This window comes from Protopterus annectens, chromosome 17.part0, assembly GCF_019279795.1.
Source record: "Protopterus annectens isolate FY-2018-M chromosome 17.part0, PAN1.0, whole genome shotgun sequence".
In the NCBI taxonomy this organism is placed as follows: Eukaryota; Metazoa; Chordata; order Ceratodontiformes; family Protopteridae; genus Protopterus; species Protopterus annectens.
This window is the reverse complement of record NC_056751.1, coordinates 753,735,514-753,748,907: the sequence shown is the minus strand read 5'-3', so window position 1 is coordinate 753,748,907 and position 13,394 is coordinate 753,735,514.

Sequence of the window (13,394 nt, the reverse complement as noted above, 5' to 3'; positions counted from 1 at the left end):
TTGCAGGTCAAGCGCTCCTATATTATACAAATCTCTCACTAGCAAAACCCCCCAGGAGTGCCCACTTCCCTGCTAAGCCCACTACTTTTCTGTCTCATACCAACTCATAATTCTTTCTAGCATGTCGAAGGGTCAGATGCTGGCGTCCTCTCCTGCCCATTTGGTGAATCTGGGAATTCTGAGACAATGTTACAATTGCCTCATGTACACGGACAACCATCTCCTCCTCCCATGTAACACTAACACTTGTGATTGATGCAGCTATTTAGCCAGACTGGAGGCTGAGCTCTCTCAACTCAGGACTGGCAAGACCAGGCAGGAGGAGAAGGCAACTACACACACCACAATACCAGTCTCACATAACTCAACCACACCACTGAATCAAACACATAAACACACTAAGACATACTCGGAGGCCTCCAAAGCAGACACCCAAGCAACTGCAAACTCAATACACCACACAAACAACACATATACAACAAAATCAGTGTGCAAAGCAGTCACTGCCCTTAAGGCCAAATACAACACCAAACATACTTGTCATAGGTGACTCCATAGTCAGACACACTGACGTCCCGCTCACCAGACTGAGTAAGGAGAAGGTCACAGTAAGCTGCCTGTCGGGCGCTAGAATCCGCCACATAACACAAGCACTCAGGTCTCTCAACAGCAGGTACAAGTACGACTCAGTCATTGTCCACGCTGGTGTCAACGACCTGAGACGTACCTCCTTGGACTACATGAAAAGAGACATTGAGGAGCTCTCTGATTATGTAGCCCAGGCAGGTATGACCCTGACCTTGAGCAGTATCCTACCTTCACCTAGAATGATGCCACAATACAGTGATAAGATGATCAACTTTAATAATTGGCTTAAATTCTGGTGTCATTCAAAGGGGATCCAATGTCTGTCTGCCTGGGATGACATGCTGGACAAGCCACGCTGCTTCGCAAGGGACGGCTTGCACCTGTCACCCCTAGGCTTCCGGATATTGGCAAAGGCTCTTGCCACCCCCATAGTACCTTTTTTAGGCAAGGCTCAAATTCTAAACCTACCACCCTAGAACACAAAAAAGTAAAAAAACTAAGGGTAATGCTGCTCAATGCCAGAAGTCTCAATCTCAAGATGCACACATTCGAGGCCCTTCTCAGTATGGAGAACATCGATGTCTGTGCTGTGACAGAAACCTGGTTCAAGGCTCCTGAGAGCACCCTAGCACTAGCAGGTTTCACCTCATATCATGCGTTCCGGCCCCAAAATCCGGACAACACCAAGAAAGGAGGGGGGGTGTCCATATTCATAAAGGACACCCACACCTCAAGGTTGGTGGCAACGCACGATGCATCGGAGACCATCCAGGTGCAATTAACCATAGGCAAGACTGCTCTGCAATTTGTAGCATGTTACAGGCCACCCTCTCAAACTCAGGAACCTCACATGGCCTTCCTGAAAACAATGGAGGGATAAATGTATCTCCAAACACCATCATACTAGGTGACTTCAACTACCCTAATATAGACTGGGAACACTACTCAAGCCCAAACACTCTAGCCCAAAGGTTCCTGGAGTTCATAAACTCAAATGCCATGGAACAACTAGTCACCATCCCCACAAGAGGAGAAAACATACTTGATCTCATCATCACGAACATGGGATCACAATGTTCAACACCGAAGTATACCCCTCACTGGTGAGATCAGATCATAAACTAATCTCGCTGGAGGTCCTCATCCGCCCCACCTGAAACAAAAAGACCACAGTGAAAAACTTCTCAAAAGCCGACTTCACACTTCTAAAACTAGTGTGGTCTCCTTTAAGGCCCCTGAGCCAGTGCTAAACATTACTCAAACCGCTGAATCACTTACAAATTCCTTCTACCAGCACCTACAGGACTGCATGGATCAGGCAATCCCAAACAAAACTAAGACTCTTTGTACCAAAGGCAAGCGTCCAGTCTGGTGGACCCCAGCCATAAACAAGCTCTACAACAAAAGGAGGAAGCTACTACAAGATAGAGCAAAATCCTTGAAAGGTAAGACACCTTTGATCATTATAAGTAAAAAACTAAGAGCTCTCATAAAATCATCCAAGGCAAATTTTGAGAGAAAAATCGCCAAGGATTCAAAGACAATCATAAGGCCTTCTTTAGCTATGTTAGAAACCTAGGAGAAAACTCCCAGATATGCTCAGAATTAGTTCAAAATGATGTGAAGATTACTGAACCTACACACATTGCCAACATACTGGCTGACAGGTTCAGTGCAAACTTCTCCCCTCTCCCCAAAAGGAGAGATATCTATACCAGAGGATTGTAGCCCCCAAACATCTCCAACGCCCAGGTGAGAACTGCTCTCTCCAAAGCAAAACACAGCATCCATGGGACCGGATGGTGTCCCCGGCTGTGTGCTCCATGAACTCAATGAGGAATTAAACCCGCAGTTAGGACAGCTGTTTAATCTTAGCCTCACCTCAGGATACGTACCCAAGGAGTGGCGCGGCGACTGTGGTCCCACTTCACAAGGCGGTGCCTCCACCGACCCTGGAAATTACCGTCCCATTAGCTTGACAAGCCTTATCTGCAAAGCCATGGAGAGGATCATAATGGAACTCATAAATAAAGACATAGGGAACTTGCAGACTTTGGATCCAACCCAGTTTGGCTTTGTCAAAGGCAGATCATGCTTTTAAACTTGGTTGACTTTTTCGAGACAGTCACCAAGGCCATTGATGAGGGAAAGGCAGTCCATACAGCCTACCTTGACCTGGCAAAGGCCTTCGACACAATACCCCACTCAGGTATCATCAAAAAACTCATCAGCTTGAATGTAAACCCATACATCACAAGATGGGTTGCAAACTGGCTAAGTGACAGAACCCACAGGGTCAGAGTTGCTGGAGCCATGTCAGACTCAAAGCCTGTCACAAGTGGTGGTGGTGTCCCACAGGGCTCAGTCCTGGGTCCACTCTTGTTCGGCATCTACTTTTCTGAAGTACAAGCAAACACAGGAGGGTTATGGCTGACAAAGTTTGCAGGTGACTGCAAACTGGGCGCCATAGTCAAAAACACATCTGACACAGATATCCTTCAGAAAGGCCTCACAGAAACGGATAACTGGTGCCAGAGCCATGGCCTAAAGTTAAATGCCAAGAAATGCATAGTCATACCCTTCGGGAAAAACAAGGTTACCCCTAGCTACCATATAGGTGGCAATCCACTGAGCACAGAAGAAGTCATCAGGGATCTGGGGATCCAGGTTGACAGTAGCCTTTCGTTTGACACTCATGTTGCTAAAGTAGTTAGGAAAACCTTCTACATTGCCCACCTGATCATGAAGGGATTCACATCTAGATCAAGGGAGGTCATCGCCCCTGTACTCATCACTCATTAGACCTATGATTGAGTACAATGCCCCATTCGAATGTATCTGACCAGACACCTGCAGCAGCTGGAAAGGCCCCAAAAGTTCCTCACCAAAAGGATAAAGGGTCTCAAAAATATGTCTTATGCTGCCCGACTGAAAGAACTCCAGCTCTATTCAGTCTCATACCGCTTGCTCAGAGGTGACCTGTGCCTGACATATAAGGCCATGTCAAACCCTGATTTGATGAATATGCTTCACCTCAAAAATCTAGATCCCTCAGAACCACAAGGGCGGAGACTTAAACCTTGACACGGTTATTAATAGAACATGCTGGAGGGACAGATTCATCACCCAGAGACTCCCTATGCTGTGGAACAAAATCCCGGTACATGTGAGGCAGAGCACCTCGCTGGCCTTGTTCAAGAGGAATCTTGACCAATGGATGGGGGATCGCAGATATACCCCAGGGATTACTTCAGTGTCACTGCTTGACAGAGGCACAGCAAAATGATAGGCATAGTTTTATTCAAACTAAAGGGGTGGCGAAAGCCAAATAACTATGGGCTAGGCTTATAAATGCCCTTGGGCAGATAGCCTAGTATGAACCTATGAACCTATGAACCTATGAACCTATGAACCTATGTAGTTTTTGCACGTCACAGAGCTTACAGGGCTGAAAGCTGTCCAGAGGTACTTCTTAGGGGAATGACATCAGCAAAACTGCTAAAGTAGGGCACTGGGAAGTGTTATGGTGGTGAAGTTCTCAAAATCCTTTATCCTACAAACATATGCACTTACAAATACTTTTACACACACACACACACACACACACACACACACACACACACACACACACACACACACACACACACACACATTTGCCGGAACTGAGAATAGAACCCCTGCTTATTAAGTTATTTGTACTAAATGGTTACGTAGTTATTGCATGCACCAAGGAGCTTATAGGGCTGAGGGCTTTCCAAAGGTACTTCTAAGGGGAATGACATCAGCAGGACTGCTAAAGTAAGGCACTGGAAAGTGTACTGGGTGAGAAAGTCCTCAAAATATTTTATTCTACAAACATACACACTTACAAACACTTTTACACACACACACACACACACACACACACACACACACACACACACACACACACACACACACTTGTCAGAACTAAGAATAGAACCCCTGCCTATCTAGTTATTTGTACTATATGGTTACGTAGTTATTGCACACACCATGGAGCTTATAGGGTTGTCCAAAGGTACTTCTAAGGGGAATGACATCAGCAGGACTGCTAAAGTAGGGCACTGGGACATGTACTGGGTGGGAAAGTCCTCAAAATACTTAATCCTACAAACATACACATTTACAAACACATTTACACACATTTGCTGGAACTGAGAATAGAGCCCCTACTTGTCTAGTTATTTGTACTATATGGTTACGTAGTTATTGCACATGCCATGTTCCTTATAGGGCTGAGGGTTGTCCAAAGGTACTTTTAAGGGGAATGACATCAGCAGGACTGTAAAGTAGGGCACTGGGAAGTGTACTGGTGGGAATGGCCTAAAACTGTTTCACCTACAAACACACACACACACACACACACACACACACACACACACACACACACACACACACACACACACACACATATATACACACACACACACACACACACACACACACACACACACACACACAAACACCAAGACTGAGATTAGCACCCCTAACTATCTAGTTATTTGTACTATAGTGTTACCCAATTATCTCACGCTCCACAGAGCTTATAGGTGTCTATATCACGTTGTCAAACTCTTAAAGGTTCGAATGTCATAAGGTCAACACCATATGATCAAACTTTTAAAAGTTCAGATGTTTCAACAGAGATCTCCGTACAGTGCAGAATGGGAAGATTTCCCTTTTTTGCTCTGTGATGTGATCTCGGAGTTGGTATATTTAAAGAGTGGGGTGTGGGATGCAGGGGGGCTTGCTCCCCTGCTTAAACCATTCAGGTTGTTTTTTTCTTTGGTTTATTTTTTTTATTACATTTTCGAACTTTAAAAGTTTGATCATATGGTGTCGACCATTTGACATTCAAACTTTTAAAAGTTCGATTATGTAATATAGATGCAGCTTATCGGGCTGACAAGTGTCCAAAGGTACTTCTAAGGTGAATGACATCAGCAGATCCTGTAAAGTAGGGCAATGGGAAGTGTACTGAGTAGGAAAGGCCTCTTAATATTTAAACCTACAGACACACACACACACACACACACACACACACACACACACACACACACACACACACACACAAAGGCAGGTGATGTGATATTACAACCCCCAGTTCAGTACTATTACACAATGGAGCTCACCTTCATGCTGGCACGTGCAACTGGTTACAACCGGTATGTCACTGTCCACAGTAGGGCATCACTCTATGCCATTCAGGGTATCCCTGTGTATGACTCACTTTCTGTGTGTGTCCTCCTGTGTGTATCTCTCTTTCTCTATCACTGTCTCTCTCTTCCCCATATCTATGTGTGTATGCTTGGCATATTGTTATATGTTGCCCATATATATATATATATATATATATATATATATATATATATATATGTCTGTGTATCACATGCAACAGATGCAGTTATATCACATATTGGCCACCTACAGCTAGCTGAGGGCAAGCCTGTCTGATAGGTGTGTGTAGAGACAATGTGTACATAGCTGTCTGCATGCAAAGACATATATGCACAATACAGTTATATAGTCTGATGTGGGTTCCGACATGGGCTGTAATTCTCTAAGTGTAGGAGCATGCCTAGTGTGACCTTCTATAGTAAGAGTGGGACTCCATTCCAGAGATAGTTGTACTCTGGTCGGGGGTTTTGTGTGCTACAGCCATACCTCTCAAAAGTAAAAAGGAAGTTGTTAGAGTTACAGGGTCTGTTTTAGCAGGCATTTTCTGACATACATGTATTGTGTCATTACCTACTGAAAGAAATCCTCAGATCATCGCAGTGATTTACCAGAGAAATACAAGATATATGATGCACAGACCAATATTATGAGCCACACTATAGACATTCTTGCCCAATCCGGCCAGTTGAGAGGTGTGGCTACAGCCGATTGACTGATGAAGCTGTGCAAACAGTCCAGCCCCTTGGTGATATACAAGCTGGGGATGTCCTGCTCGTGTGGTACTCTTTTTACCTGAAAAGTCATATCCTGGTCCATACCTCTCAACTGTACATTTTTTTGCAGATTATCCAGATGTTTGTCTAATTTTTGTCCAGTTTACATAAAAGTGTTTTTTCTGGCAAGTTAGTGGCAAACAATTAAAGACTGAAGTTAGAAAATAATGACAGACATTTGTGTTTCAGACTTCATAACCTTCAGACAATTCCTGCTAATGCAAAACATGTTATTCTACCAACTTTCTCAGTTTGTAAGAGCAATATTTAAAACATGTACATATCATTGGGCCTTTGTCCCACTTTTATTCATGACCTTGTCCAGATGTCTTGCTCTAAGAGGTTATTTTTATTTATTTATTTATTTTACATTTGCATGGAGGTGCTTAGGAGAAATGGCAGTGGAATTTTTAACTAGATTGTTTAATGAAATTTTGGAAAGTCAGAGGATGCCTGAGGAGTGGAGAAAAAGTGTGTTGGTACCTATCTTTAAGAATAAGGGATATGTGCAGAGCTGCAGTCACTACAGAGGGATAAAATTGATCAGTCACAGCTTGAAGTTATGGGAAAGAGTAGTAGAAGCTAGGTTAAGAAGGGAGGTGATGATTAGTGATCAGCAGTATGGTTTCATGCCAGGCAAGAGCACTACAGATGCAATGTTTGCTCTGAGAGTGTTATTGGAGAAATACAGAGAAGGTCAGAAGGAGTTGCATTGTGTCTTTATAGACTTGGAGAAAGCATATGACAGGGTGCCTAGAGAAGAGTTGTGGTATTGTATGAGGAAGTCGGGAGTGGCAGAGAAGTATGTAACAGTGGTACAGGATATGTACGAGGGTAGTGTGACAGTGGTGAGGACTGCAGTGGGAGTGACAGATCCGTTTAAGGTGGAGGTGGGATTACATCAAGGATCAGCTCTGAGTCCTTTCTTATTTGCAGTGGTGATGGACAGGTTGACAGATGAGATCAGACAGGAGGCCCCATGGACTATGATGTTTGCAGATGACATTGTGATCTGTAGTGAGAGTAGGAATCAGGTTGAGGAGACTCTGGGGAGGTGGAGATATGCTCTAGAGAGCAGAGGAATGAACGTCAGCAGGGCTAAGACAGAGTATATGTGTGTAAATGAGAGGGAGGGTAGAGGAATGGTGAGGATGCAGGGAGTAGAGTTGGTAAAGGTGGACGAGTTTAAGTACTTGGGATCAACAGTTCAGAGTAATGGGGAATGTGGAAGAGAGGTGAAGAAGAGAGTGCAGGCAGGGTGGAATGGGTGGAGAAGAGTGTCAGGAGTGATTTGTGACAGACGGGTACCAGTAAGAGTGAAAGGGAAGGTCTACAAAAGGGTAGTGAGACCAGCTATGTTATATGGGTTAGAGACAGTGGCATTGACAAAAAGGCGGGAGTCAGAGCTGGATGTGGCAGAGTTAAAGATGTTAAGATTTGCACTCGGTGTGACCAGGATGGATAGGATTAGGAATCAGTATATTAGAGGGTCAGCTCATGTTGGACAGTTTGGAGACAAAGCAAGAGAGACGAGATTGCGTTGGTTTGGACATGTGCTGAGGAGGGATGATGGGTATATTGGGAAAAAGATGCTAAGGATGGAGCTGCCAAGTAAGAGGAAAAGAGGAAGGCCTAAGATAAGGTTTATGGACGTGGTGAGAGAGGACATGCAGGCAGTTAGTGTGACAGAGCAAGATGCAGAAGATAGGAAGAAATGGAAAGAGATGATCCGCTGTGGCGACCCCTAACGGGAAAAGCCGAAAGATGATGATGATTTATTTTACATTTGTTGACCAGGAAAGTCTGACTGGATGCGGTTCCATTTTCAGCGGAGGCCCAGGGAGAAAAGCTCCAAAGCAAAATAAACAAACAAATAAAAAAAAAAATCCTTACATTTTAGGCAAGGATTTCAAGTTAACGGTTATAATCAATATATAAACTTACAGAAAGGTTACAAAAAACACAAACAATTTATAAGCAAGAGTTATTAAGTTTCTAAAAGTAACACCTATAATCGTCTCATAGTTATGTAGTATTGTCTTAAGGAGTTGTAGCTATCAAGTAAGAATGACATAATTGTTTTTGTGCAAGGAATGGACAGCTTTATTTTTGATATTTTATATTCTGTTGTGTATTTTTGTTGGGATGTAGATTAATACTCTGCAGTAGTATGCTATGGAACCTACTGCATAGTATTGTGCCTCGTTGGTAATAGGAACTATCCTGGGGGGAAGCATGGGCATAGCCAGTTATCTATGTAGTGGGTTTTCAGGAGATGTTTAAATTGACTGGTAGATACAGTGGAGGTTATCTGGCGTGGTAGTGAGTTCCAAGTTCTAGCAATGGTGTAGGCGAATAGAGATTTTCCAGCGCCATTGTTATGTTTGATGACCTTTATGAGATTCTGGCTACTGGATCTTAAAGGTCTTGTGGGCATGTGGGGCTAAAGTATTCCCTGAAGGGCATGGGTGTTTTCAGGAAGATAATAGAGTTTATGAGCTGTTGAAAGTTGGCTGAGTAGCAGTAGATGAGGTAGCTTGAGCCATATGAGTTGCTTTAAGGCAAGACAATGGTGGGGTCTGTATGAGGCTTCTGCTGCAAAATTGGCAATCTTGTTGTAACAAGATTCTATTTTCTTTAGGTCTGTTTGGCGTAGGTTAGTCAGGACAGGGGAGGCGTAGAGAAGGATGGACAGGAGATGAGTCCTCGCTATGGTTGCTTTGGTTTGCTTGGTCAGATATTGCTTATTCCTATAGAGGAGTCCTCATTTTTTATTACTTTTTTGATGGTTTGGGCTATGTGGGTATCAAATTTTAGATTATTGTTGATTTTGACACCTAATAGCTTTTTGTGAGAAGTGGGGGTGATTTGGATGTTGTCCTTTGACTTGATGGTGAAATCATTGTTTAGTGGAGGGGATCGACTGTGGCTAAAAACCAATATATTAGTTTTTTTGGGATTAAGAATCAGTTTAATGTTAGTGAACCAGGTTTCAGCTAGAGTAAAATTGTTCTGGGTCAAGGTTTGTAGCTCTTTTAAGTTGGGGGCGGCACAAACAAGGGTTGTGTCGTCTGCATATTGTACTACAGTGGCACTGACTGAGGAAGAGGAGAACAAGGGTTGTGTCGTCTGCATATTGTACTACAGTGGCATTGACTGAGGAAGAGAAGATGTGATTGGTAAATAGTGAAAGTGCATTGGGCCTTGGATAGACCCTTGTGGCACTCTTATGCATACTGGGAGTAGGGGGGACAATTGGCCTTGCCAGAGGACAGCTTGTTGCTGTTCTGATAAGTAGCTTGTGAACTAATCTATGAAGGAGGAGCATAAGTCTAGGTGTGACAGCGTTTTGAGAAGAAGGCTGTGGTTAACCATGACAAATGCTTTTGACAGGTCTACGAATATGGAAGACACAAATAGTCCCTTATTTCTATAGCTGTTGACTGTACTGGAGAAAGATAATAGTGCTGTAGTGTTGCTATGGGAGGGTGTAAAGCCGTGCTGGGTTCTGGAAAGTAAATTATTTTGAAGGAGATACTGGAGTATTTGGGAGTGCACAACTCTTTCTAATATTTTGGATAGAGGTGATAGGATTGCTAGAGGTCAATAGTTGGTGGGTTCTAAGGAGTTACTTCCTTTGTGTAGTGGAATAATGTGAGATGTTTTCCACAGGGTGGGAACCTTACTTTCTGCAATTGATCTATTTATGAGTATGGACACTGGGTAAGCTATTGCCTGTACTGCTATTTGTAGGAAACCTGCTGGTAGTTTATCAGCTGCTAGTGTGGTGGGTTTACATTTGTTTAGAAGTCGAGAAATTACTTTGGTGGGTACTGGTTGTAGGAAAAAGTTAGAGGTGTTGTTATTTAGGCTTTTATTTGGGGGTGGAGGGGGTTTACTATTGTGGGGCTATCAGTGCTATTTTGAGCCTTAGCAAGGGTTTGAACTGTTTCGGTAAAGAATTTGTCGAATTGAGTGGGAATGCTGCTGTGGTTATTTGGTAGTACTGGGGTTGGGGTGGGGGTCTTTCCTGCGTGCATTATACTGTTTAAAGTGGCCCAGAATTTTTTTGGGTTATGGGCATGTTTTTCTTGCATGGTTTTATAGTAGTTAATTTTATCCAGTCTAACCTGTCTCTTTGCTTTGTTGCGGAGTTCAAGGTAGATTTTCTTTGTATTAGCAGTTTTGTTTTTTTGAAGCTGGATCCAGGCTTTATCCCTTTCTTTCATGGTGGTTTTAGTATCTTTGGTTAGCCATATGGCATAGTTTATTTTTAGTCTTATGGTATGGGTGGGAGCATGAAGGTTTAGGATATCTAAGAATGTAGAGTTGAAGTATTGTACGGCTTCATCTAGAGGTAGTAGTTTTAGGGTGTTCAAATTGGTACATTTTAGTGCATTAATGAAGTTGGTGGGTACAAAGTTCTTTTTACTGCGGATGACTCTGAGGATGGGTTGGCTGATGTTATGTGGTCTAGTCCTAATTAAGTAGGTTGGTAGGTGGTCACTTATACTATCAGGCAGGCATCCAGATTGTTGTGCTAGAGTTGGGTTGGATAGCAGAATCCAGTCGAGGATGGATTCACATTTGGAAGCTTTGTCGGTTCTGGTTGGAGTGGATATTACTTGGGTGAATCCATGTAGGTTGATGTGGGCAGTTGGATTTTGGCTGGAACAGGTTGTCCAGTCAATATTAAAGTCTCCTAGTAGTATGGATTCCTGTGGTAAGGTGGTAGAGATCCAACTTAGCAAGCTCTCCATGATAGGGATATTATTACCTGGTGGGATGTAGCCCCCTGCAACAATTATATTTTTGTTGTTGTTAAGTTTTAGTTTAGCAATGATTAGTTCTATGCCTTTAACGTTGTGGGTGTTGCAGTCTATTTGTTCTAGGGTGGGGGGACTTTGAAATAGTATTGCAGTGCCCCCTAGTTTCTTTTCTAGCCTATCTTCCCATATAATACTATAGCCTGGAGGTGTAATTAATACTATAGCCTGGAGGTGTAATTAATACTATAGCCTGGAGGTGTAATTAATACTATAGCCTGGAGGTGTAATTAATACTATAGCCTGGAGGTGTAATTAATACTATAGCCTGGAGGTGTCATTTCATTATTATGGTGTTGTGGTTTGAGCCAGGTTTCAGTTAATACTGCTATAGCAGGTTGATACAGTCCTATTTGGGCATGAAGTCTTGTATTGTGTTAGTTATGCTCCGTACATTTATGATATCAGGTTGATACAGTCCTATTCGGGCATGAAGTCTTGTATTGTGTTAGTTATGCTCCGTACATTTATGATATCAGGTTGATACAGTCCTATTCGGGCATGAAGTCTTGTATTGTGTTAGTTATGCTCCGTACATTTATGATATCAGGTGGATACAGTCCTATTCGGGCATGAAGTCTTGTATTGTGTTAGTTATGCTCCATTACATTTATGATATCAGGTTGATACAGTCCTATTCGGGCATGAAGTCTTGTATTGTGTTAGTTATGCTCCGTACATTTATGTTATCAGGTTGATACAGTCCTATTCGGGCATGAAGTCTTGTATTGTGTTAGTTATGCTCCGTACATTTATGATATCAGGTTGATACAGTCCTATTCGGCATGAAGTCTTGTATTGTGTTAGCTATGCTCATTACATTTATGATATCAGGTTGATACAGTCCTATTCGGGCATGAAGTCTTGTATTGTGTTAGTTATGCTCCATTACATTTATGTTATCAGGTTGATACAGTCCTATTCGGTCATGAAGTCTTGTATTGTGTTAGTTATGCTCCGTACATTTATGATATCAGGTTGATACAGTCCTATTCGGGCATGAAGTCTTGTATTGTGTTAGTTATGCTCCATTACATTTATGATATCAGGTTGATACAGTCCTATTCGGGCACGAAGTCTTGTATTGTGTTAGTTATGCTCCGTACATTTATGATATCAGGTTGATACAGTCCTATTCGGGCATGAAGTCTTGTATTGTGTTAGTTATGCTCCATACATTTATGATATCAGGTTGATACAGTCCTATTCGGGCATGAAGTCTTGTATTGTGTTAGTTATGCTCCATTACATTTATGATATCAGGTTGATACAGTCCTATTCGGGCATGAAGTCTTGTATTGTGTTAGTTATGCTCCGTACATTTATGATATCAGGTTGATACAGTCCTATTCGGGCATGAAGTCTTGTATTGTGTTAGTTATGCTCCGTACATTTATGATATCAGGTTGATACAGTCCTATTCGGGCATGAAGTCTTGTATTGTGTTAGTTATGCTCCATTACATTTATGATATCAGGTTGATACAGTGGTATTCGGGCATGAAGACTTGAAATGTGTTAGTTATGCTCCATATTTATGATATCAGGTTGATACAGTCCTATTCGGGCATGAAGTCTTGTATTGTGTTAGTTATGCTCCATTACATTTATGATATCAGGTTGATACAGTCCTATTCGGGCATGAAGTCTTGTATTGTGTTAGTTATGCTCCGTACATTTATGATATCAGGTTGATACAGTCCTATTCGGGCATGAAGTCTTGTATTGTGTTAGTTATGCTCCATTACATTTATGATATCAGGTTGATACAGTCCTATTCGGGCATGAAGTCTTGCATTGTGTTAGTTATGCTCCGTACATTTATGTTATCAGGTTGATACAGTCCTATTCGGGCATGAAGTCTTGTATTGTGTTAGTTATGCTCCATACATTTATGATATCAGGTTGATACAGTCCTATTCGGGCATGAAGTCTTGTATTGTGTTAGTTATGCTCCGTACATTTATGATATCAGGTTGATACAGTCCTATTCGGGCATGAAGTCTTGT